A 26,303-nucleotide genomic window follows, 5' to 3' on the forward strand; every position below is an offset into this window, starting at 1 on the left:
CATCACTCACTTCTTGTGAGAATGATTTACTGGTCCCCTCAAGAGGGTCAGACATAACGTTCACCATTCTGTTCTGCCTGGGGGATTTCTGACTGGACACTGGAGCTGCGCTCCTCTTGGAGGACTCCCCTTTGGTGATGGTCTTCCCTTTCAGCTGCTCTACTCGTGCAGCCAGGGTGGCAGTGGGCTGTCCATCCCACCTCCTCATGTTTTCTCCATGGTCACGGAGGAAAAACCACAGGGTGCCTCGTGGTGTGTGCCTGCTGCTGCCCTTCTCTTGGGTGGGGAAACGTTTACTTCTAATGGCTGAGACATCAGCCCGTGCAGGTGGAACGTAGGACACGTCCTCTTCCACTCTCTGGACCCTCTGAGACAGTTCCTCCACAGCTGAGACCAGGGAATGCTGAGATGAAGGGAGATTTCCCTCATATTGCCGGAGCTGGCCAACCACTCCATCCACTGTCAGAGTCTGGGTGTCTGTCCCCCAGGACACTATTGCCAGCGCTTTCGAGTGCGCTTCTGGTGCGCTCTTCAGGAACTTTCGCCACATCAGGTGTGTGCAAGGGGCCTGATCTGGGTCCATGGGTGACTGCTCCTCATTCAGATCACCACAGATCATCTCAAACACAGCCAGCTCCCTGAGGTTCTGGATGCCTTTCTCAGTGCTGGTCCGTTTGCTCAGCTGACATAGGAGATCACCCTTGTAGGGGTGCCTCTCCCTTACACTGAGCAGGCGTCGCCTCCAAAGGCTGAGGGTTTGAGCCTGTTTCCCTATTTCCCTATCAATGCCAGCCTCCTTGGCCAAAGACCCCAGCTGCCTGGCCTCTCTCCCCTCCATCTCAAAAGCACCGGCTCCATTGTCCCAGCATCGGAGCAGCCAGGTGCAAATCTGCTCGCCTCCCAGGCGGCCGAAATCTCTCCGCATATCTCGCAGCTCAGTCGGGGACAGAGATTGGACGATCACCTCTGGCCCTTCCTCCTGTTCCCGTGCCGGGCCCGTCCCCATCCGCCCCTTTGCGAGCTGACTTTCTGGTGTATTTGGTTTCTGTATCGGGGCGACTGATCCCGGCCCTGGCTGTCTCTCTGGCTCAGCTGCTGTGCTGGTGGAGGCGACCGAGCCTGGCTCTGCCTGTGCCCCCGGCCCAGCTGCTGTCCCAGTAAGTTCACTCTCAGACCCTGCAGCCCTTCCTCCCCCTTGAGGGCAGTGAGTGGCCTTCAAAAGGACACGGCAGGCATGGGCAAGTCCCCAGCACGTCGCAGCGAGCTGTGTCTCCCGGGTTTTGCCAGGTTGCCGACACACCGTTTTTAAGCACTCCGCCAGTTTATCGGGGCTCTGCATTTGTTCGGGGGTGAAATTCCAAAGCCTTGGGGGTGCCCACTGACTCAGGTGCTTGCCCATCTCTTCCCACAGCCCTTGCCACTCACTGTTACCTGACCTCGGGGCAGGTTTCCGGGCACTGCTATTGTTAGAGAAATGCTGCATGGCCCAAAACAAGATCTGGCAGATGCCCCCAAACATTGTGCTGCAAATACACTGGCCTGAATGCTCCAAGAATAACTGAAACTCTCAAAACCCGAGAGGATCTCTTCCCCTGGCTCACCCACAGAGGGGGTGAGACCCCTCACAAAAGCCCAGGCAGCAAACAGGTACCACCCGCCCCCCCCAGCGATACCAGCACATTATAAGCAGTCCAGTGCCGATAGAGTACAGTAAGACCCTTGACACATTTTCCACCGATAACAACCACCAGCACTGGGATCATATACTGGATATAAGGATTAATCCAACCCCACCACGCAAGCAAGTGGGCCAGCATTGCAAACATTTTCTTATCAAACAAATACAAACAGAAAAATTACAACTAACAGATTGCTCTAACACACTCTGGTCAGGGTCTGTCCCTTTTTGATTCTTATTTCAACCCTGTTGTGCTCTACGTTGGTGCGCCAAAAAGGCTGTGGTGGTTTAGGCCCTGCCAGGACCGGAGACCACGTTGCTGTTGTCCCTCCCCAACCCTTGGACGCAAGTAGGGCACAAACTCCGGGTTAAAATAAGGAGAAATTTAATACAACAGTGTATAAGCAATCTGAACAACAAAATATCAATGATAACAACAATAAACAGTCATAACGGTAAACAAGAAGAAGATATACAGAGAAATACCGCAATGGTTACAGACAGCTCGCTCGCATGCTCCCCGCGACCAAAGCCACAAAGGAAAAAGCTTCCTGTGCTCCCGTGCCCGGACCTGAAGTCAGCATGGTATGAATAACCCAGCTGGAGATCCCTTCCCCCTTCTCTGCTGGGGAAATTTAACCCTATCCTAGCTGAACCAGGACAGTTATTTTTCATACACGTTAGCTATCAGCAAGCTTCTACTGGTAGCTATTTTCTGTCACGAGCCTTTTCTCCGCTAGTGTTCAGCTGTCACTCAAAATCCCATCACACTGGATAGTTCACTGAAAACTTTTTATTGTAAACAAAAAGTGACATAACTGGGCCTGCAAGTCATTCTGCCGATCTTTTAAATCTGATACCAGCTTCCTCTGCCAGGCAATTAAAAAAATATTCAACTGTGAAAATTTTCACAATACAGTAAACTCCACCCAAACTAATTAACAGTGATTAAAAATAAGATGCCCCTGCAAAGACTTTCATGTTACATGGCCACAACTCACAATCCTGTACAAACTGTTCACTTTTATAACACTCCAATGTAAAAGTCAAATAAGCAGCGATAGTACAGCTCAGGGTATGTCATGTCATGTTATTATTTGCAACGCTTGAATTCATTTACATTTTAACAAAATTTGTTTCTTCTGCTTCTTGTGCTTCTTACGCTGCTGCTTCTCTTTTTCTTGCTGTCTTGGCTCTCTCCTGCATTGGCAATCACAGAATCATCTAGGCTGGAAATGATCTTGAAGATCATCTAGTCCAACCGTTCACCCAGCACTGACAGTTCCCAACTACAGCAGATCCTTGAGCGCTAAATCGACCCGACTCTTCAACCCCTCCAGGGATGGGGACTCCACCACCTCCCCGGGCAGCCCATTCCAAAGCCCAACAACCCCTTCTGCAAAGAAATACTTCCTGACATCTAGTCTAAACCTTTCCTGACACAACTTGAGGCCATGTTTCTGTAATAGCAACAACATCGTAATTTTCCTGTTTTATCACAGCTACAAGCTCCTCCTGTTTGTTACCCATGCTGTGCGCTTTGGTATACATGCACTTCAGATGGGCCGATATTTTGCCCCCTTCAAATCTAGTTCAAAGCTCTGTCAATGAGCCCAGCTAACTCCTGCCCCAAAATCCCCTTCCCTCTCCAGGACAGGTGCATCCCGTCAAATGTCAAAAGATCAGGTGCCCTGTATACCAACCCATGACTGACGAATCCAAAGCCCTGATGGTAACACCAGTCTTGGAGCCACCCATTCATCTGCTGAATTCTCCTGTGATCTTCCTCATCCATCCCCCCAACCGAAGGGATGGAGGAGAACACAATGCTGCTGTGGCTTCGAGTCTGACTCTCAGAAGGGCCTTGACTAACACCTGGACTGCTTTGACTTTGACTCCTGCTTGCTTCAGGCAGGTCAGCTGCAGCAGGTGCTGCCATATCCTCTTTGACCTTATCAACAGCTTTTTCTTCCGGCTCTGTAGGATTTTCTCCTGCAGTTTCCTCATCTTTTGCAGACACATTACTCTCACTGTCACTTTCACCGTAATCTGGTACAAGTGTAGCTTCATCAGTCTCTTGAATTAGATCAGAAGAGAGCCACCAGGAGCTGTTTACCTGAGGCTTGGGCTTGACGTTTTGTCCAGTCGCGTTCTCTTTCTCAGTCTTCCCCTTTGGTGATGTTTTTGATACATCAGTTTCTGGTTTAGATGTCTTTATGGAAGTGGCTTCATTTTCTTTATCAACCTTTTCATCTACTCCTCTTTTTTCAGGTTTTGCCTTAGAAGGTTTGCTTTTCTCCATAGGTTTTTTTGACTTGTCCTTTTTGTTGGAGGGCTTCTCTGACTTGGTTTCTTTTGGATGGTCTTTCTTTACCCTTTTCTCCTTGGCTGGTCTGGTTTCTGGGGGATCTTTTGCCACTTTTGGGTGAACTTTCCGTGGAGTAGCAAGTCAGACAGCAATAGAATCTGCTCCCATAGGCTCATCTCTCACAGGGGTGGCATCAGCTCTGCTTGGGAGCATGAACAGAGAGTCCATTTTAACATCTTCTGCTCTAACTGCCTCTCTTTGTTTTCTCATAGATTCTAACAATTCAGCATTGGGAACTCCTTCATTCTCATCCCCTCTTCTTCTCTTCTGGGTTTTTTTTGTGTTTAGTGGGAGACTGGCCTCTACCTACTGAAGACCTTGAATGTGAATGGTGGCTTCTGTACGGGGGTGATCGTGACCTTGAACGGTGATAACCATGTGACCTTGACCTGGAATGATTGTGATGATTCTTCCCTTTGCCTCTTCTGGGATATGGCGGCAATCGCAAGCTGAAACAAGAATGGGAATGACTAGATGATTGATGGTAGGAGCAAGCGTGAGAAGAACCCAGTCTTGACTTGGAGTAGGTATATGAACTTCTAGAGTAAGAAGAAGCACTAGAGAGAGACTGGGACCTTAAAGAAACCAGAGAGCACACTCGCACACACACAGAGGAATTTAATTCAGAACAGTTATTTCTACATAACTGGGTTTAGTTTGTTTTTTCCTCTCCATATGCTTATGTCAAAGCTTCTTTCACTGCTGACAGAATGGTACTGCAGGCTGAAGAACTTGAGCACGTTTCTGCTTACAAGACAAACAGCTGCTGCTTTGTTAGTTTAGAACATACAGGAAGGGAACCTCTATTTCCACTCCCTTGTATTGCAGGAACTACCACAGGTATTGACTGGCCTCTACTGGTACCTGAACATTTCTCGCTGCACAACTACATGCAGTGCAAATCCTTTTTGTGGCAGTAAGGTGCAAAAAGAGCAAGTCTTAATGGCTACAGCACAGTATCAAACATCAGGAAAAGACAGCAAAGCTCAATTTTACAATGCTGCCTTAGTCTATTTAACTTCACTACTTATTTGGCAATAGGTACGGGATGCAAAATACTTGTACTGCAACCTTACATACAAGCCCATTTAATCCACACTTCTAGGCAGATGTCCTAGCAAAATCTTGCACATACCTCTAGCTCTAACCAAGGATAGTGTCGACATGTCAAGAAAAATCATATCTAAAAGCTTCTAAACTCAGCCTCTAGTAACTTGACTCAATACCATTACTCTAGGAAAGAAACTCTCAGTCAACTGTAATCTCTGCCATAGCTGCGCTAGTAACCTTCATGTGAAACACTGAAACACCTCTCACTGCTTTTCCCTTGAATCATCCAACCCATCTAACAATAGAGAGTTTGAGTGGAACTCCTCCTGATTCTTCTAGACAATCTGCTTCTCCATTACAATATGTAAAGCAGTTACCTGGAAAATGAACGCCTACGCTCCTTTTGAATCTTCTCATATTCCATCTGTTTCTTAACAAAATCATTTGTAAACTCATCAAGTCTGGACTTTTCTTACCCCTGTTAAAATAAGTTTGACTTCTATTACAATTATAGTTTGACCTTTATTACATAAAGACACCAACAAACAAAACATGACCAACATGAGAAAATGTATACTGCATGCAAATGCAGAAGGTGAACATCTTATTTAAGCAAAACCAGTTTAGAATTCCTACAAGTTTTAGGGAAAGTTTTAGAATGAATTCATCTTGTTTCAGTTCTGCATGTTTACCATCTGCAACGAAAAAGTATGTTGGACAAAACTATGTCACTTTTGCTTATGTCAGATGCATTTGTGTGTAACTGCAGTCCAATATGCTATGGAAATACATACATCAAAAACAACAGAACTTCATTGAGCCAAATACTTACTCCTCTTTAAGCCTGTTTCTCTCTGTAAAACAACTCCCTAGGTGAAGGGGGTGCTTGTGTTGTTGGGGTGGTATTTGGATGAGCTGTTGGTCCCCAAGCTGCTGATGTGTTTGCAGGAGCTGGGGGATATCCTGGGGCGGGGGCGGCGGGGCAGTGCACCCAGCAGAAGGAGGCTGCCCAGGTGGGAACTGAGGAGGAAGCAGTGGTGGTGGTGCCACCTGTGGAAGAGGAAGTGCCTGTGGTGGCAGAAGATACCAGGGAGGTGGAGGCACAGGCACAAAGACCGCTGTTGATGTTGGTAGTGATGGGGCCTGAGTCCTTTGGGTACATTCACTGTGCAGGCGTCCTCGACTTGAACTTCTAAAGAAACCCAAACCCACATGTCACTATTTGTCACACTCCACTCTGATTTTAGAGGAAAGCCAATGAAGGAGGAGCGTGGCGGCAAGCACTTCTTGTTCTCAACTTACGCATTTTTCTCCCCGTTTTCTGTTCATTTGAGACTATGCTCATTTCTCGATCCTCATACTTGCCTTCCACACCCTCACCCCCAACAGTTCCCCCCATCTTCTCTCCTTATACTCAGCTTTGCAACTGTGGATGGAGGCTGCCCGTGTCTAAGAGACTCGCACCTCCCATGTGCCAAGTGCCCACCATTCCTCTGCCACTCCTTGGTATGCTTAACACTTCACACTGCTGATCTTCAAAGCAATGCATAGATCTCAACTCATCTTCTCTCGAATTTCTTTTAACTTCTTCTGCATACACTTCCTATGTTGTTGCCTCATGATGATGTCTTTGGCCCGTTCTTGGCTCTGAAGCATTATTGTCTTGCTTTCTGAATCTGAGGTTTTAGACAATATGTGGGGTGGATCCTGATTTTTGTTTTGACTCATCTTTAATATTTTATAAGCACCATGCACCCTTACAATCTATCTATAACTAATACATAGCAAAAGGAAGGAGTAACTTGACGCTGCAATAAGAGACAAAAGAGACTCTCTCCAACTGAGAGAAAGCAGCTTGGCTATTTGAGATGGCTACATTGAGGAAATTCAGAATTGTCATAAAATGACAGCCTTGACTTTTCCAATAATTTGCTCAATCAGTATCAACTGTGTTGTGAAAAAAAAAGAAAGCTGGAGGTTGATTTCTATTGGGAAATGAATTTCTTCAGCCCTATTCTGCCAGTAATCAAAAGAGTGGCTTTCCACCTGATCCTTTACTTATATTTCATTTTTATATGTAATTATGGTTTCCTCAAAAACTGTTCATTTTTCAGAGTCCTCTTTTCAGTCATGTACTGGAGTTTAAATAATCTTACTGCAAGCACAGATCCCTTTGTTAAGGCCAGTTGCAATTAAGCCATTTAAAAATTGGAACCACCAGTATTCTCCACAACTACCCGTGCGTGCTTATTTAATGATAAATCACCTGTTGTACGTTATGTGTTACAGCCTCATTTAACAAGTTGTAAGTAGCAGTATGTTGCATTTCTGTAGAATCCCTACAGTTCCCAGCCTGGTCTGCCACATGCTGAGTGAACTGGATTGGCTCTCCTTCAATGACCTTTTCGAGTGGGGAGAGAAAAGAGAAAAAACAGAGCCAACATTCAGTTTAGCTGAAGATAAGTTTTTAAAATAAATTCTGAAGTTACAGTTACTTACCAATTGTGGGTATTGATTGTCCTTGGGGGCCAAGAAGACTTGGTGATGCTGGCTATCTTAGTGAAGGCACGTGATAGCTCTTACGATAAAACACTAATAGAAAACAAGATACTAAAATACAAGAATCACTGCAGATGTTGAAATAAAATTTACCTCCTGTTCCAACAAACTGCGGATTGGCAGAGAGGAAGATTTAGGAAGTTCAGCAGCAGTCACCAGAGCAGTAAGAGGTAGAACTACATCAGCATCACTACAAAAAACCCCCAGATTTTTATTATTCAAACAATGTTTTGAAGTGCTACTTGCAATATTAAGTTCAAGGTGAGAAAAGGCTGGCTGCTGTAATTGGGGAAAAAAAAAAAATCTTCGCCAGATTTACAAATGTGAAGCACTGACGACAAGTCTGTTTGAACTACTGGCATTTAAAGAGAAAGCTCACTGGAAAGATATTTTATTAAGCTAGCTGCACATGAAAGGATTAGAGTACATGCCACGATTGAGAGACAGGACACAGCTTGATGCAAGCAGAGTCAGAGAGTTTATTGCAGAAATCATTCATTTATATAGAAAATTAGAAGAAATTAGAAGACACGCGTCTTACATTGATTGGTTGCCATACTTCAACATTCTTTATCAACGCTCGTTGATTGGTAGTTAATTAAAACTCTAACAACAGGACTGTTTACGACTAAGTTGTTTTTGCAGACACTGAGTTGTTTTTCAGAGACTTTATATTTTCTTCTTCTCCGGCGCCACATGACTCATAGGGGCAGTAACTCTCCCCCACATCAGCACGTCTTTATTCCCCTTATCAGGCTGCCCAAGGCTTATGGCCTACAAGGTCCAGTACATCCCCTTCTCACAACAACAGTGAAGCAGGGCGCGCCGTCCTGTCTGCTTCTTTCAAGTCCAGCCCCACACCTCCCCCTTCCTGTTGTACAGAAAGAATCTTTTTCATAGAGCGTTCCATCAATTGTTGCAAACATTGTAACAAGCAAGGCAGAAAAAGCAATAAGAGAATAAAAACAGCCAGAGCATAAACAATAGTCTTTACTAAGCTTCTAAGCCACCCTGATAACCCCCATCCTCCAAAAAGCTTGTCTAACCAATCCTAACTATCATCTTGTTGGAGTTTAGAGACTCCTTTTTTAAGCTGTTGGATACTGGCATGAATCGATTCCGAGTGGTCAGAGAGATTCATGCAACACATGCCTTCAAAATCTTCACAACCATGGCCTTGTGCTAAAAGCAAAATATCTATAGCAGCTCTATTTTGTAATGTAGCATGGTGGATACTATTTACATCTAATAAAAGACCAGACAAAGCTTTGCTAGTGGCATTTGTTTGTTTAGCAAGCCAGCAGCCAAGTTTATCTAATGTTGCTAATGCTTTTCCAGCAGCGGCTCCTGGTAGCAGAAAAGAAGCAGCAAAGCGTTTACCCAAGGACCAAAATTCTGCATTTTCGTCACAATCAGGAGTATATGCATGAATGTCACGCTTCACTCTGTGGGATAAACGATGCTGCAAAATCATAGATGTATTAGGAGTCAAAACAGAAAGATGACCAAGGCTACATGGGCCTCCCTTTATGTGAGAAGGGATAATGGGCCATGCTCTATCTGCACAAATAAAGAATATTCCCGATGGTAACAGAAGTGGATTATTGCTAGACTTAGAGAGGTTTGTTGCTGTATAATTACACCAAACGCTGGCATTTTAAAAAATGGGATGGGTAGGAGAAACATCCCAGGCCTCAGATTGATCTTTTCCTGTATAGTTAAACTTAACACAAAACCCCATTTTTATCGATCCAAGAAGTTCAATTTCTTGTGGTTCCAGAGTAGCTTGTGGGAGAAAAGAGAGCCGTACATCCCACTTATCTGTCAAATTTTGCATCAGCGCTGGAAAGACGTGTTTTATACTTTCAGGTATTGGCCACTTATCTAATGGCAGGCCTACGAGACATGTAGAGGAGGGGTAATTAGGTGAAGCGGTAGCAAGGCACAAAGTGTCTTGCCCAGTTACATTTGCTAGCGTGACCCAAACGTTGACCTTAGGAAGTGCAGGGGGAAATGAATAGCCTCTCACTATTGTCATCAGTGTTAAAAAAGCAGAAACTATTTTAAAGATTTCTTTTTGCCCCCTTTTTTCTTCCATGCAAATTACTTCTTGCATTTTTCTTTGATCCCTTCCTAGGACAACCACAACATACACAAAAAACCCAAGGTTTGCAATACCCACATCGAGTACAGACAGTATCTATTATAGGTACTCCTTTGTCTTGACTCGTGTAACAATCCTCAGTTTATGAAGTTTGGTGAATATCCTCTGCAGCCTCAAAAGGATCAGGGAGTTGCTGTTCGGGAGGATGATCTGCAGATTGAGCAGAACCCTCGCTGGGCTCGTCAAGTGCTCGAGGTAGGGATTCACGGAAAGGACGCACGTTCTTTGCTGGAATCCACCTGGGGCCTTTTTCTGTGGAAACACAAGCATAACCTCTTCCCCACATGACAAGGGGATATGGTCCTATTATTTTACCTGTTTCTGGGTCATGAACCAACACTGGAGCTTTAACTCGTGTCTCAAACGAGGCATTCGCATTGAAATGTTGAACTATTGGAGGATTATTCTCTAACAAGGAACAATTCAAAAAGTTAAAAACATACAAAGCCTTCTGTAGTCGTTCCTCAGGGGTGGCAATCCCTGCTCCCCCCTTTTGTTGTTGTAATAAACGCTTTAAAGACTGATGAGAACGTTCAATCAGAGATTGACCTGTAGGGGAATGAGGGATGCCAGTAATGTGAGTTACACCCCAGGAGTCGAGAAAGGCTTTTGTTGTAGTTGAAACATGCAGGACCATTGTCTGTTTTTATCTGAGAGGGTATGCCCAAAGTGGCAAAGGCACGCGTTAAATGTTTATGAACATCACACGCCTTTTCTCCTGTGTGACAAGAAGAAAACAAAGCACCTGAAAAGGTATCAATAGAAGAATTAATATATTTCAGATTACCAAATTCTGGATAATGCGTAACATCTGTTTGCCATAGCTGTAAGCTCTGTAGACCTCTAGGATTAACTCCTCTTGCTATTGATGGAAAAGAATGCCTTTGGCAGTCAGGACACACAGCAATATTAGATGCTTGTTGAAAGGTAAGTCCAAACTGTCGTTCGAGACCTTCAGCATTCTGGTGTTTATCGTTGACTAACACAGCATTATATAGCCTAGGTTTACAACGTCACTTCCGTCCGCTTACATCATAACTACGCGCTATAACGCTATTTGCTATCTGGAGAGGGGTCCTACCTTTCCGTACAGCGCGACATCTTCCGACCGCCAAGCCCTAACTACTACATGACTGATTTGGGTGATTTTCCAGACCCGTCCGTAAATACAGTAAGTGCTTGTAACGGTCGATCACTCTTTTTTGGTCTGGATATCAAATGAATGCTGGCGTTGAGCAGTTTATGCAGAGGTGGATGGGATGTAAGTTGACCCATATAGTCTGCTAGTGCCATACTAAAAGAGTCTGATTGCTGATAAAGCCATTGTAAATATATGTTTGTCACAGGTAAGCAGACATAAACAAAGTCTTTCCCTGATAATGTTAGTAAGCGTTGTCTGGCTTTAATTATCAGAGAAGCAAACATCTCATGCTGTGTCAAAATTATTTTTGTAGATTGATTCGGCAAGAAAATCCATTCAATAATTAACAGTGGATCTGGTTTCTGAGAATCCCACTGAAAAATCAGCGCATGAAGTTGTCAAACGGGATTTAAAATAATTAGGTGAAATGGTAGTTCAGGGGCCCATCGATGAGCTTGCCTGTTTGTGATCGCTGTGGCAACCTTTTGCAAAGGGTTAACAGCCTCAGAGTCAAGACTGTGAGGAGAAAGTAAGTCAGTATCTCCTCTGAGCAGTTCAAATAAAGGATTTAAGTCTGCATTAGAAATTCCCAGCAGTGGTCGGACCCAATTAATTGTTCCCAACAGTTTCTGTACATCATGCAGATTTCTAATGTTTGTCTGTATCTGTAAAGGTTGAGGAATTACAGTTCGAATCCTGATGCGCCAACCTAAGTACTTAAATGGTGGTATTTTCTGATTTTTTTCTGGCACGATACAGAGGCCTGCTGAATTGACAGCAGTAGTGACAAGGGCTACAGCTTCCTCCATGACCTCGTGATGTTGTGCTGCCACTAAGATGTCATCTGTATAATGATATAACAAGACACTAGGCATTGCAGTCCTAACAGGACTAAGTACCTTAGCTACACACCACGGACAAATTGTAGGACTATTCTTCATTGTGGCAGCACAACCCACTAGTATCTTTGCAATGGAGCTTGCATGTTGACGCTTGGAACTGAAAAAGCAAATTTAGGAGTATCATCAGAATGTAGTGGGATATTAAAAAAGCAATCTTTAAGATCAATGACAGTCAAATACCAATTCCAAGGAATCATAGTGGGGGACGGGAGTCCTGGTTGGAGGGCTCCCATGTCTTCCATAGCGTCATTAATTTTTCTGAGGTCGTGGAGCAAACGCCACCTGCTGGTTTGGTTTTTAATCACAAAAATAGGCTAGTTCCAAGGACTAGTAGAAGGCACAATATGCCCTTTTGTTAACTGCTCCATAACTAATTCTTGGAGGGCGCGAAGCTTTTCGAGTGCTAGGGGCCACTGATCTACCCAAATAGGAGTATTGGTTTTCCATGTTAATTTAAGGGTGTTGTGCGCTTCAATGACCCCTTCTAAAAATGAGTTTGGATGGACATTCCCCACTGAGACAGCACATCATGCCCCCATAGAATCAAAGGAACAGGTAACACGAAAGGTTTAACAGAGGCTACATGCCCCTCTGGACCCTGGATCTGGATTAATTCTGCACTTTGGCGGCTGTTACTAGTTACTCCAATTCCAGCCAGTGCATGGGACACATTAGTCAGAGGCCATTGTGGAGGCCACTTGGCCTGAGATATTATTGTGCCATCCGCTCCAGTATCAATAATTCCACTTAGTACTACTTGCTGTCCCCTGCAGATAAGAGTACATTGATATAGGAGTCATTTCTGAGAAATAGATTGCACCCATAGGATTTGTGGGTTTTCTGTAGACCCAAATCCTCCTTGCCTTTTAGGAGAGGGATTAGGAATGAGGGAGTCCATCCCTGCTGGAATCAATATTAATTGCGCTATACGACTACCTTTAGGTACTGTGCAGGGAGGAAATGGAGTCCATGCCATAATTTTAATTTCATCGGTACTATCAGAATCAACGACACCTGGTAGTACAAAAAGCCCTGATAATGTGGTAGATGATCTTCCTAATAACAGCGCCTGTGTATTAGAGGGTGAGGGTCCTGAAACATTTGTTGACAGCTGTGGGCGCATATGCCGGGTCGCGAACTGTCTGCGTCACTGACAATGTAAAAGTGTCATCAGCATTCAAGTTAGATTAACGATGTCTAAATTAATGACGCACTTGTGTTAGAAGACTAACGGCGTCTAGATTAACGATGGCTAAAAGCGAAAGTATTTTTGCTCATTAGGGAAGAAACAGATAATAAAGGAACCTGTAGAATAAGAAAGCAGAAATTTATCTACCGGTTGTGCACGCTTAGTAGCGCTTGTTGAAAGTGCTGAGAGGAACGAGTTTTTGAAATGAGCATGCGCCAGAGCAACGCACGGATTTGCTGTCACAAGAATAGATAAGGACTTGTTTTTCTAATAAACATCGGAGCTTGACTGCTAACCATATTGGTGTGTGTCTTGTCTCACAGCCTCGTCCTGCAGCTAAGGGGGTTCCTGCTACAGACAGCAAGTGAACTGAGCAATCAAGTATCCTTACTGTGTGAGCGGTTGTCAGGTCCAATCCAGCACTCCCGGCTGTTGCTGGACGCAGACTTGTGACGTTGCTGCTTCCCTCCGGGGGGGTTGGAATGCCAGCTGCAGAACTTGTATCTGCACGCGTTGCCGCCCCATGCTCCGCGACCAGTTTCCCTGTATCAGTTTGCCCTGAAAATCATACTTAGACCAACATCGATTAGCATAATGACGCCCTTTTCGGCATCTAGGGCAAATTCCAGGGTTTTGATGCTTAGCCCCCGCATTCATAGCCAGGCAGTTCTTTTTTAAATGCCCTGGTTTGCTACAGCCGTAGCAATTCCCCATGCCTGACAGACCACGCACGGCTGCAAAGGCAGCAGCCATGGCCTCAAATTTATGATCTATAGTGCCAACTTTATTACAAGCTTCCACCATTTCAACCAGTGTAGGATTCTGGTTAGGAAGGGATTTTAAGAGCTTCTTATAATCCGCATTAGCATTTTCTACAGCCCATTTCAACAACAAAATCTTCCGTGCTTCCGCATTATCTATCTGACGCTCCAGAGCCTCTTTTAATCTATCAATAAATTGCACATAAGGCTCTCGGGGTTCTTGAGTAATATTTGTAAAAGCTTTCTGCAGCTTTTGTGTGTCAGGGACTTTGAAAAAAGCCTTTTTCGCTTCCTCGTGGACCGCTTCCAGAACCTCCCGAGGGATATCCCGTGCCTGAGCTACCAGATCAGTGTGCTGACCCGTACCTGTAAGATGTTCTATAGTTAAAGCAGCCACAGCCTGATTTTCGTGACCCACAAATGTGAGAAGTGGTGCCTGGAGCCCTCTTCTCCAATGCGACTTCCCACAGTGAAAACTGAGTCGGAGTTAACAGTAATTCAGCTGGAGACTTTAAATCATGAGGAGTCATAACGTAAGTGTCAAAAATAGAGGATAACAGGCTCGCGAAATAAGGAGAGAAAAGCCCATGCTCGGTAACGGTACGGCGCAGCTCCTTAATTACAGAAAAAGACAAAGCCTCCCATTGTACCCCTCGGCCCTGATATATTACAGGAGCAACTATCATTTTAGCAATCTCGAGATTCCCCTCCTTTAAAGCTTGACGTTTTATCTTAGCCCACACATTGCGTGAGTTAGGGGGATATAAATCTGGCTCCTTCTCGAGATTTATTAGCTCTGGATCAAAGGGGTCATCCTCCAGAGGATAATTTACGGCACCGACCTCTGGAGGTCCTTGGCAGCTTTGACTTTCAGAAGGCAGAGAAGGGACCGTGGGGGAATTCCCTTTTGCTTTTACATCACCATCATCACTCTTTTCTTGAGCTTTTACGATTTCAAAAATGATCCTCCACCACGGAAGCATACGCTGTGCTTCTACGTTCCCCGATGTGGCAGAGTCCCACAACTTCACCCCCACGTCGTCCCGAAGTTCCCATGTCAAAATACTAGAAGCAGTTACATCGGGCATCTTCATCTGCACCCATTTAAGCACAGTTTTAAGGTCATGCCCAGAAATAACTTTCCCGTGCTTTTTAAGAAGAGCTTTCATAAGCTCATATACGTCTCTTTCTGGGGAAGACGCTTGATTCCCCATGTTTCGTTTCCCACAGCTCACCTCTCTACCCCGGAGGGATTTATTGCTGGCCAGCTCCTGCTTCTTTTCAGCAGCTCATTCAACGTTCTGCAGGACTCGCAGCAAGCCGCGCAGGCAGGCGGTTTCTCAGTCCAGTGATCACGACGACTGGTCGGGTCGCGTCGCTCAGAGCGCATTGCTCGCTCAGAGCGCATTGCTCACTCAGATCACGCCGCTCGCTCGGATCACGTCGCTCACTCGGATCACGTTGGGGTCATCAATTTGCCGCGATTGAGAGATGGGACACAGCTTGATGCAAGCAGAGTCAGAGAGTTTATTGCAGAAATCATTCATTTATATAGAAAATTAGAAGAAATTAGAAGACACGCGTCTTACATTGATTGGTTGCTATACTTCAACATTCTTTATCAACGCTCGTTGATTGGTAGTTAATTAAAACTCTAACAACAGGACTGTTTACGACTAAGTTGTTTTTGCAGACACTGAGTTGTTTTTCAGAGACTTTATATTTTCTTCTTCTCCGGCGCCACATGACTCATAGGGGCAGTAACTCTCCCCCACATCAGCACGTCTTTATTCCCCTTATCAGGCTGCCCAAGGCTTATGGCCTACAAGGTCCAGTACATCCCCTTCTCACAACAACAGTGAAGCAGGGCGCGCCGTCCTGTCTGCTTCTTTCAAGTCCTGTCCCACAAGTACATGTAACCCACACACCGAATCTCAGCTTTGGAAGATCCAAGAACTGAAACTCTCTGAAGAAATATTTATGTGCTAGTTCAGCCCTTGAAGGCTCTTGTCAATTGGGATCCTTTGTATTCAACGGTACAGCTGAGCCTGACAGTCTTCTGGGCAGAGCGGCTGTTTGCATTCAAGGCATAAAGCTGGAAGGACATAAGCCCTAAACAAAAGTACAGACTCTTAACGTTTTTTCATGACTTCACTGGCTTGCAAACTTAGACTGTCATGTTTGTAAATACTTCAAATTTACAGTGTTTCAATGTTTATTATCCCAAACTGGTTTACAAATTTACAGCGTTTCAGTGTTTATTATCCATCACTGACTACACTGTGTATTGCCAAGGATGACTCTGACATTGTAATATTGATGATAGAAATACTGGAGAAAATAGTAATGTGAAAACACATAGTCCATTTTAGCTTTACACTTTTGATGAAAAGATCATTTCCTCAGTACTAAGGAGAAATTAATGCACTCCAGAAGGTTTGACATAACTAACTGTTTACTTTAGGAATTGCTAGTTACTTAAAATCAAAGGGCTCCTGGGGAAAAAAAGTTCCTCTTTCAGGGTGAACTTGTACTGAATGACTTATAAACAAAAACCAAAACATACTTCTGAGAAAATGCTTGCCTGAGGCACACTTTCAACTTATGGAACTGTCCTCGTTCAAAGGGAAAAAAAACAACCCAGAACTTACACAATTGTCTGGAACCGTCACTAATGATACACAGCTTGCTAGCAGAGAAGCCCAAGAAGAAGAATCTAACTCACTTCAGTATTCTGGTGTCTTTTATGCTCACGTTGATCTATAGATTTACTTACCGGAAAGGTCCACCTGGCTTTTCAGCACAGAAAGATGGGGACACTGCTGGAGGGAGGCCAGAGACAACAACAGCAGAGTGACTGACTGGCATAAAAAGGGAAAAGAAGATTGACTGATTGACATAAAAAGGGAAAAAAGCTTTCTGACTTTTTTTTTCCTTTTTAAGAGAACAGTCCTTTCCTGTTCAGGATATACTTAAGTATTAAATGGAGCTGGTCACAAAGTAATTTCATTATCTCCTATTTCTACTTTCAGAAGATCAGATATGATGTTTTGGATTAACACATTCATCACAATAACTGTTTCCATAGCAGGCAATATCAACTGCATCAGTCATTATATCTTTACAAAGAAGACATAACAACACATCTGGAATAGGATTACCATCATCTGAGAAGGAGGACAGCTCCTCTGGTAAAAAGGGAGGCTTTTCCATCTTTTCTCTAGCATAAGCTTCCCTGGAGGGGGGGGGGGGGGGGGAAGGAAAAAGAAAAAAGTTAGATGGATAAAGGAAAACTTTTTCAAGCTTTGGATTTTATCAAAGGAAGATAATTCTTCTCACTCCTCATTGGCCTTCAAAAACATAGACATTTAGTTTAAACTACTTTTCTATACCCATAAAACCAGAAGAGAGAGGGGTGAACAATTTTCCTTCCAAGAACTCTCCCATTCTTTGGATCAACTAAGAAATTAGCTCAGACTAGAAAAGTCATTTTTTGACAGCTAGAAATCAGATGTAATGAATCCCACCTCTCCTTTGCCAGAGGGTAAATGTAAATTGCAGGCTCGGTATAAAGTTAGGCTTCAAGTAATTACATTTTATGAATGAAAGTCTATGTTACGGCTTCTACAGAAGGAGATCCATGGCAGAAAACCAGGTGCTACCAAGTGCATTTTAAAACAGCCACTCTTGTCAGCAGTCAGTAGTATTTTCTTAGGTTACAGCAACAGGAAAACATCACTCTGTTTCACACACGGGATTTGATAAATGTCAGGGAGAGGAAATCTCACTCTAACAGCTATTTGTTACATTTTTCAAGAAGTCTTTGAAACAGAAAACAGAAGCAAAAGGAGCTTTCAAATAGAACGACTCCACTGTAAACACAACTGAAATGTTTTGTAGAAATACAGATTCTGAGCATACCACAGGTTTAACCAACTTCCAGGGGCATGAACAGCGGGACCACCCTATTTTAATATTAGAAAGTATCACATATTTTAAGGTTAAGATACAATGACAGTGCTTCTTCCCCTGTAATTACAGATGCTGGCCTGCTTGGTTGCATTGCCACTCAGACACTGACACGTGGCTTCTCTCCTTCACTTTTTGGTCAGACCAACTAACTCCATACTCACGCATTAACAACTGGTATTGCATATTTTCCAGTCTTTGTCAGCATTGCGCCCTTTGTATGGTGATCTTTCACCTCAGTCAAGAAACTACTTGTTCCTGTGCTCTGTTTAACTCTGGGAACAGACCCACAATTTCTGTCCTGTTAAGAAAAGAATTGCAGACATATCTCATCTTAAGATGCTAAATGAATTTCAATTATTTTTTAAGCAGGACAAGCCTCTAACTCTCTCCCTTTACCTAGCCTAAGGCTTGCTCAACTAAAATAGTTATTTTCCTAAATGAATATATAGCCAGGATGCTCCAAAGGCTCGAGTAGTGTTTTGAAACCATTCAACATTCTTCGGCTTAACTTCAGGTTCCTGAAGGATGAAATATCCCTCAGCTCACCATCCACACAGAGAAGAGACACAAGCCCCCTCGTCCTCCAAAGTGCAGTCCAGAGGGAGGGCTTAATGCAAGGCTCTGAACTGGCCACTGGGGAACCTGATATTCATCATCTACAGGTGAAGACTGAATTCCTTCCTCATGCATATACATTTAGTGAGTAACGTTAAATGACATGAATTAAGTGATTAAATGGCATGAATATTCAACCAGAGACTTGTGTAATTAAAACATACAAATATTCAATAGATAGGGTCAAGAGAAACACCTTTTTATGCAAAGTACTAAAACCTCTGAACTGTCATTAAAAGGAGTTAAAACCAGAAATATTTCCAATAATACTGAAAGAGATAAAAATATGCATGAAAGTGCACAGAGAAAGATCTCTGGACATATTTAATGTCCATGACCTAGAACAAAGAAAATGTCACATTTGTAATTCCAGATTTCCCTTAAATTTTGAAGGGCTTTGCACCGTTGGCATATAACCTCTGTGTTTCACCCCAAGAGAAACAATTCTTAACGTGAATATTCATGTATTTGTTATGTAACTGCCAAGGTAAATAAATTAAAAATTAAGTAACACCAGAAGTCCCCCATGATCTTACCTCATTTGTTGGGCAGTCCTTTCTATAGTGGCCAGGTTTTCCACAATGAAAGCAAACATATGATGGCGGAGGTGGACCCACAGGTTTCTTCACGTAACTACAAGTTTTTTGGGAAAAAAGAAAGAGGTATGCATGTGTCTCTCTTGTTCAAACAACCATCTCTACAATTTTTCCATAATCTTCAAAGAACAGATTTGACCTTATCAACACTTACATGACTGGATCATACTGATGACAAGACTATATCATCATAGCTTTTATTTTATCTTCTTCAGAAGCATTGGCTTCAGCCAGATTGGAAGTCTGTTTAACGGGTAATTAATTATTTGACACACACATTAGAAACACATTTAAGTCCACACAGCCAAAGACAACACTGCCCACCCCGTCCTGTAAAGAGCAGCACCACGCTAGCTGAGGTTGCATGAAAACAGCTGCTTACATGAAACAGAGTTGTCCTGAAGATGTTCTGGGGAGCCCTTACATGGTGTTGATGTGCCTGTTAACCTACTTGAGAAGAGCATTCTTGGGCACTCAAAACCTTAGGCTCTGTTTGTCCCTTACACAAAGACCTGTGTAACCAATCCAGTTTTCCTCCAAGTGGACTGAAGCTATGTGTAGAAAACATTATACTATCCAGTATTTTTAAGCTGATTTTTAAGCTGCTGACTATTTGAAGGAGGAGATCTCCACTGTGCATTTACCTGAGAGAGATGTATGCAAGTATGATTTACATTTTGCAGCCTTAAAAGGACACACGACTTCAGAGTCAGGGAAGTTGTTTTAGCTTGCTGAAATTCGGCTTCAGACACAGAAGCATTAAAAGCAATCAAGCTTTCATAATGCCTCAGCAAGGCAGAAGATTCTTGTCAGTACAATTTTGACCATCAGGTGCTGTAGGCAGCCCAAACTGCATGTCCCCTGCCTACTGACTTCTTCATATTATGTGATTCAACTACAGTCAGCACTACCTGCTTTTTTTTCCAGCTGACTCTGTCCTTTTAGCATATAAATTGTAACGGAAACCTTATGCAGAACTAGATCTTCAAATTATGGAAGCCATCTGCTTTTTTTAAAGCAGTATTTGCTCAGACGTCTTCATTATTACACAGTAGTGCAGATACAGGCAAGGCCTAAGGGAGTGACTGTGAAGGATTTACTTGGACCTTCAAGCAGCTATCATTCCGTCAGGTTTTGGTTTTATGTGCATTCATTCACAAAAGCAACCAAGTGGTTTCAACATCCTATGAAATCATTCCTATTGACATTTACAGAAAACTTTACAGATACTTGACTGATTTGTCTGAACCCAAGCAGTTTACAAAACACATCCAGAACCCACAAAGGAATAGACCACAATTCAACCATGGTATTCAACACACAGTAATAACCAAACAGAAAGTGCTCAGCACATTGCCTCCATGCTAAGCCAGCCTGAACAGAAGGGCTTAGAGTAAGTAACTGCTTTGAGCTGACTTATGTTATGTCCCTGCATTTTTCTGAAGCACTTGGATTTTCTCAAAAGCTTAAGTGTGTACACCGCTTGGGCAGTTTTTCACATTTTAGAGTAAAACTTCACATGAGTTTACAAAACCAAGGACATGTTTAGGGACAGCACTAATGGAGACCAATTTCTTTTGGTGGCTACCTTCCAAACTTTGTGAGGGGTTTTTTTGGTCAAACATACACAATTTAATTTCTACAGTGAGAGAGAGAAGAAGAAATCTCGTCCAGTGGGACGAGACTTGTCTTTCTTAGAAATTCACTCCAGCCTTTATTTTCAGAAGAAAGAACTAGCTCCTCTGCGTCAGGACCTGCCTTCTCTAATCTTCACAGATTTAAAGACTAGTAACTTAATTGGCTAGCACTAGTCCTTTCCACAAAGTGCAATCACTAGTGCTTGCCCAGACAAAGTTACACATTACTGAGCAAAAAAGCAAGCAGTTCCATAGCAAACCATGGCATTACAGCAGTCTCAGATGGTCACCTCTGCTAATATGCCACACATCCACATTCCTGCAAACAGGTACCATTGCCCGATTTGCACAGTCTGAATTCAAATAGATTAGATTGTGTTGTCCACTGTATATATACTGCAATTTATGAAACTGTGTAACAGTCTCTAACTATAGTGACTAGAAACTCAAAAATAGCCACGCAATTGTCCATGTTACAGCAAGGCTCCGATTTTGGCTCTTGCAAACACTCCCGAAATGTCCATCGCTTGCAGCCAATTAAATTCTTCCATAAAAATTGTGTTACTTCCCAATGCAAAATTAACAAGCCATATGAAAAATGGTGAGCAGCTTCTGAAGTGCTGCTTCTTTGTGTCTTGAAGATGAGTAATCTGCAACATAATGTTGAGCCTGGTAAGGTACTCCCACCTTCAATCTTCCCAAACTGGGAACTGCTCTTTACAGGGTAGTATCAAAATAGACACACTTTTTAAAGTTAAAATTAATCCTCTGAATTATTTCAAACTAAATTAAAGTTTTGTTCACATTACAACAGTTATCCAGATATAGATCACAGTAAAAGGTCTAAAAATATGAAGCAAACATTCTTCTTTAAGTGTTTGACAAGAATATATATACACCTTAGTAAGCTGGGCCAGAGAAATAGATGCAGAGGAGTCATCAATCTGTTCACAAAAAAGTAAACACATACTCAAGTTCTACAGCCAAAACATAGCAAGAGTTAACCTCTACTGTAGTCTGAAAGTCTGCACTATATCATCTGAATGTCACTGAAAGAGGCATTTCCAGCCTAGTGTAACTGTATTTGTTCAAAACAAAGTCCAAACCTATGACAAATTAAGAGTGCCAATGTGGTTAATGAGAAGAAACAAAAATAACCAAACCTGCTTGAGATCAATGTATTGCTCCAGAATATCTGAGACAGACCCTTGTCAAATGCTCACAACTGCTTAAAACTCAAAGGTGTAACGACGCTGTCAATTTTCAGTTAAAAGGATTTTTAAAAATATTTATTTGAGGACGAAGCATCACTACAGGAAACTTATTTTCAGTGTAGTTCATAAATTGATCAGTTAATGTTTCATCATTTATAAATGATAATAAAACACATGGTTATGCTTTTACAAACATTAATTTTTTTTGAGGCATCTCTGTTAGCTTACGGTAAGATGCCAGAGAACACGTGAAGCTAAAAGAATGTCAACCCTATTTATGAACACGTGATTTGTGTTTATACACATGCTAGTAAGCAAAAGGGAAAAGAACTCTTTTCAAGCAATAAAACCCCCTTTGAATTAAATCAAATACTATCAACATGGTTCGTGTAAATCTGTTACATTCACTACTAGGGTCACTGGGCCAGTTAAACTAACTGAACCTCACAGCGAAAGGCATTCATGTCCAAAAAGGAACTCTAACCAATCAGGGATAGAATTGCAGATCTCAGATTAGTGGTTTTAGACCTACATTCAAAAAGTTTTCAAATTACAGTTGATTGTATACAATTCCACAAGAATCAGAGGCTGTATTCTTCACAGAACACACAGACAGAGCTCATAGATTTCTAGATTAAGTTATCCTAACAGCTTATCAGTGATCAGATCCAATGATCCAGGGTTAGTGTGATGCCTCACATCATTCTCATGAGGAAAAAGCAGTTATAGTTGAAATGAAGAGGGAAAATAAAAAACAGTACATAGTAATTTTTATACTATAAGGACTCCTTTGAAATGTGTAGTTACACACAGTATTTGACCCAAGTGGCAAATCAGGATCTAGACCACTAGCAGTCAAGTATTTCCTTGTGTTACCTGTTTACATTTTAGCGGCTGAATGTTTTCAAACGCAAATAAAAATGCTGCCTCTTTCCCAAATGTAAATTCCAAGTGGTGGTATACTAAAGAAAAGCTTTAACTTTTGCAAAACTAAAGCAGCAGTTAACCCCCAAGTCACCCAGATTACAAAATGTACTGCAGGCAGAAGTTAAGAAAAAGAACAGGTATTACCCACAAATGCACCAGGCTCTAACCTTGTGCCAAAGTTTGTACACTGTATTAGAGACAGTGATGGACTCAGGGGCCCAAACAATATCACTTCAGTTATACAGTTTTAGGAACGAATACCCAAGTACTTCAGAGCACGGAAAGGAATCACTGAGCTGCACAGAACTGTCCCCAAAACACAGGGGATGTGTTGGGTTTGGTATTTGTTTGAACACCCAAGTCAAAAGTAATAAACAGTACCAAGTTAAACAACAACGGTTTCTCAGTGGGTTTTGATAACATTTTCCAGAACCATTAGGCAAAGAAACTGTTTAAAAACAAAAGCCAAGTGACACAAAGTGAAAACGGCAAAAAATACATTTCAAACAATTTTAATTGCAAGAAAGCAAAAGCACACAACCGCGTATACAAACGTACATATTACAACCTATAGACAGGCAGATGTAGAACATGGAACCAAGTTCAGTTGTGCAAGCCCTGAACCTACTTGATCTAACATGAAGTCATTCAGGAAATATTCTAGCATATTCAATATGAAATACAATGCATCACTAGGCACAAATACCAAGATTTGCATCAGAACAGTGCAAATGATGGCGTTACTCGGTCTTTGCTATATTGAATCAAATACACTGTCTTTACACTGTATACTATGTTTTACTGGAAAATATATTAAGTTAATGCTTGGAAAAATAATACAAGGCTACATTATTTAGAAATAAGTGCAGAATGTAGAAAAAAGTGTGAGGTTGTGTTTTTACATACTGCTTTTGATGCTCCACTCACTGGCTCCATTTGACTTCTAGAAGGAGAATAAAGAAGAATAAAGGTGATCAGAACTTAAAGCACTTTTACTGAGCATAAAGCAGTGAAAACAGATTATAAAACCTGAACATTAAAATACTATGTTCTGATAGTCTAGTGAATGTGGAAATTCATTCATCTGCATAAAGTGTCCTCTCTTGGTACATTCAGTGCAACTAAAAAAAAAACCCCAAAATTACATTTCTACTTCGGCACCAATTATTCTGAGACCTGTAGCTGTAGAACACAACAGTGCAATAGGGACTCCTCAGATATTTTGTCTCTGCTACGTATGTATCAAAAAGATGAAATCTGTACTACAGTTTTGTGTCCTTAAATAATCAACCATCAAAATAGGAAGGCAACTTCAGCCAATCTGTATATCTGTATACCAAATACCAGGAACCAGTACTTTAGTTGCTAAGAAAGGACAGTGATAGTCTAGACAGTCCAAAGTGCAAGTTTACTTAAGTGAAAACGGTCATCTGACAAAGAAATAACGAGACAGTCAGCAGCACAGTCCTTAGAACAGTGTTCCTTTGTGGAAGCCCAAGCACTGTGTTCAGATATCCACCATACTTAGCCATGAAAGTGCCAAAATACTGAACGTGTTGCATAGGCTATATCGACTAAAAATAGTAGTAGAAATGTCACCTGAAAGCAGTTGCTAAGATTTTGTCTGATTTAGGAGCCCTGTGACACAAAAACAACAACAACAAAAAGGTCTTAATTGCCAGAATTTGCTTTAAGATAATCTTGAAAAAGCTGCAATATTTTAGGAAAAATATATTACATTTGAAAATTTGCTGAGGTTCCACATGCTCATTGATCTGTACCTGCAACCACTGATATAGTTAACAATTCATACATCTAGTTTGCATGGTTTGCCGGCTGGCAACCCTTCCTTCATCTTGCCTCTATAGCTAGTATGGAAAATACCCAGATCTGAGGTGTAAGAATACCTGCCATATCCTGCCCCTCCTTCCCCAAGTGCAACAAATAGTTAACACTGAGAATCAGACTCTTGTGAGGTGGGAACAAATTATGTTTATACTATAACGTGCATCTGTCTTTACTACAAAAGCAATAAAAGCAAACACATATAATAAGGAATCTCTCTACACAGAGGAAACAGGATCTACAACTTGGCTCTCAGAAAAATCAACCCAAGAACAAACCCAACAGAATCATCTTAAAAGTCACCATTGGTGGAGTTTGAGCCCCCGCGTCCCAGCAGGGCTAAAAATGTGACTCTACTGTGGGACAGACACATCAAAATCTATCCCATGACAATCAGAAGGAACTGCACCTTTAACAAGAAAGATACAATTCCAATGCCTCTGTAAAATAACCTCCATAAAAAAAGTTAACCCACTGAAAGCCCTCACAAAGACTACAGTACTTTATGGGTACTTACATAACACGTGTTTTGCTGGCAGCTTTAATTCCTCCAGCAGTCATTCTTCTAACAATTACCAGGGAGTTCTTGGGAATCAGGGCATTATCGTCTGTGTATTCTGAAAATGACATCAACACAGAGGAAAACATTAGTCAATTTGTAAGAATGTGTATTCATATGTAATTACACGGCACTTCAGAGAACCCCCTCACAGACATAAAAGCAAAATTTTATGTGTAACATCGTGCTTTTATTGTCTCAACACCCTAACAGGACCTTTCAAGAAATCTTCAGGTTTGAATATCAAACACAAGTAGCAAACTCTTTTTCAGTTTTTTAATAGTTTGAATGCAAAATGGTCTCAAAGGTCACTAAAGGAGGGTCTGCTAATGCATGAGGTTCTGTCCTGATCTGGCTTAAGCTGCTTCTGCTTCTGTTAGGCTGCCCCCCCAAGAGATCTTTGGAGAGGAACAAACCGCAGCAAAGTCTCACCTGCATAAACCAGATTTTAAAGCCTGACCAGCTTGCCCTGCAACAAAACTGCACACGGCTAAAGCATGAAAACTCTGCGCTGTTGCTTTCAGAGCTGTTCACCAAAAATGATTCACCTGTGCTGAAAGTGCTGCAGACTGACAGAACAGAAGAGAGCCACATTCTCTCTGTTTCTTGGAGCTTCATCCGTCGACAGCCACACTTGTCAAGCTCAGTGCTTTACATTTAAATGAAAATGAAACTGTCAGTGCTAGAAATTTTATCGCAGAAATTTCAGGGGGCGGAGGTGGGGTTTGAGCTTGCTTTCACTAGTAGGGCAGAACTGGCCCAAACTAAAGTGGTATTTCCCCTCGTAAGCTAATCATCTAGTTTGAATTAACCAAAGGGACATGATTTTTTTCCATTCATTTTTTTGCAGAGCAGAGAGACTCAAACTAAATTACTCATGAAGACAGCCTTGAAAAGTCCCCCTCCCCATCATTCACCATCCAGCCAGTCAGCAGGACAATTGTCTTCTCCGTCGTGTTCATCACCAGCTTCCAGAGCCCCTTCAGCACCCACTTCAGCACCATCTGCTCGCAGATCTTGGCGGAGCGTCAGGCTGCAGCGAGGGGATGGAGCTGAAAGTCCCGGCACAGCACCCTGCTGCCACCCCTTGAGCGGTCACCCTGACCCTGGAGGTCCCCCAGACTCC

At 42.5% G+C, this 26,303-nt stretch overlaps 1 pseudogene; it reads right to left on the minus strand.

Annotated features, from left to right (window-relative positions):
• Positions 1-4,293: 4,293 nt before the first annotated feature.
• Positions 4,294-26,303, minus strand: part of LOC141955289 (E3 ubiquitin-protein ligase RBBP6-like) — a 43,591-nt pseudogene continuing 21,581 nt past the window's right edge.

The sequence above is a fragment of the Athene noctua genome, unplaced genomic scaffold (assembly GCF_965140245.1).
Source record: "Athene noctua unplaced genomic scaffold, bAthNoc1.hap1.1 HAP1_HAP1_scaffold_153, whole genome shotgun sequence".
Classification (NCBI taxonomy): Eukaryota; Metazoa; Chordata; class Aves; order Strigiformes; family Strigidae; genus Athene; species Athene noctua.